Below are 1134 nucleotides of genomic sequence, written 5' to 3' on the forward strand. Positions count from 1 at the left end.
CGGCTTCCAGGTTGACTTTTTAGGGGTTGGCTCCTACTCTGCTAGGACTGTGTGAGCCGAGCATGCGCACTGGGGACGTACGTGTGCGGAGGGAAGGGGGGAGGCGGGTTGGTGGCTTCACAATGCCGCCCCACGTGCTGCCAGATTTAAAGAGAAATGAACCAGCAGTTTCCCCTGCTGTCCAACGCCCAGCGTGTGTCATCCTCAGCTCTGGCGATCTCCCTCCTCCCTGCTCCACAGCCAGCAGCCCCTAGTTCTAGGCAGAAGCCGGAGGCTGGAAATGATGAAATCTTTGAAACAGATTTACTAAGTTTGAGGTGTTAGTTAAATCACCTCTATGGCTTCCTAAGGAAAAGGTTGTCAGGGGCTGTTACAGGTTGTATAATTAGGTTTATTATTAGACCATGAGCAAGCAGCTTTGGACAAGTATTAAAGTTCTGGTTGCTCGGGAGAGGGACCTGAAGTGAATGGAGAAGTTAAGATCTATCACAGATACTATGTTGGAAAGACAATGAGAGAATAACTTTATTTAGTCTTTTTGCAAATACATTTTTTGGGTACTTTTTGTTTGTTTTGGAGGAAGTAATTGAGATTTTTGTCTTCCTAAGAACTCTTTAATCATAGTAAGTTTTATGTGGTGAACTAGTAAACATTACTAAATTGGTATTAAAATAATACCGGAAAATGGAAAAGATACACATTTTAAAAGTTGAAAAGAAGTTTCACAGTTACTAAGAAAGTAAAGTATGACTAATAACAGTGTTAGCAGTAGCAGTATGTCAAAACTGTGTATTTTCTACGCTTTCGTGAACCAGATCTAGATTTTGATGGTTCAATAGTTTAGTTTCATGCTTTCTTTTCCTCCCACAAGATCAGTCCCAAATACTGATAAAACGCTTCTCAAATTTCTTTATTAGTGCTGACTTTATTATGGGGTACATTAAAATAAACTAAAGTAGAAGATGATTTCATCTGTAATTTTTTTTTTTTTGAGAGGTTTTTCGCTATAGGGCGCGTGCGCTCGCCAGACAGACAGAGACATAGAGACAGAAAGCGAGAAATCACCCCCCAGGGGGGATGGTCATGCCACAATCCCTTCTCCATTCTCCTCTTGGGATCTTGGGCACTCACGCA

Source organism: Tupaia chinensis, unplaced genomic scaffold (assembly GCF_000334495.1).
Source record: "Tupaia chinensis unplaced genomic scaffold, TupChi_1.0 Scaffold143973_1, whole genome shotgun sequence".
Taxonomy (NCBI): domain Eukaryota; kingdom Metazoa; phylum Chordata; class Mammalia; order Scandentia; family Tupaiidae; genus Tupaia; species Tupaia belangeri.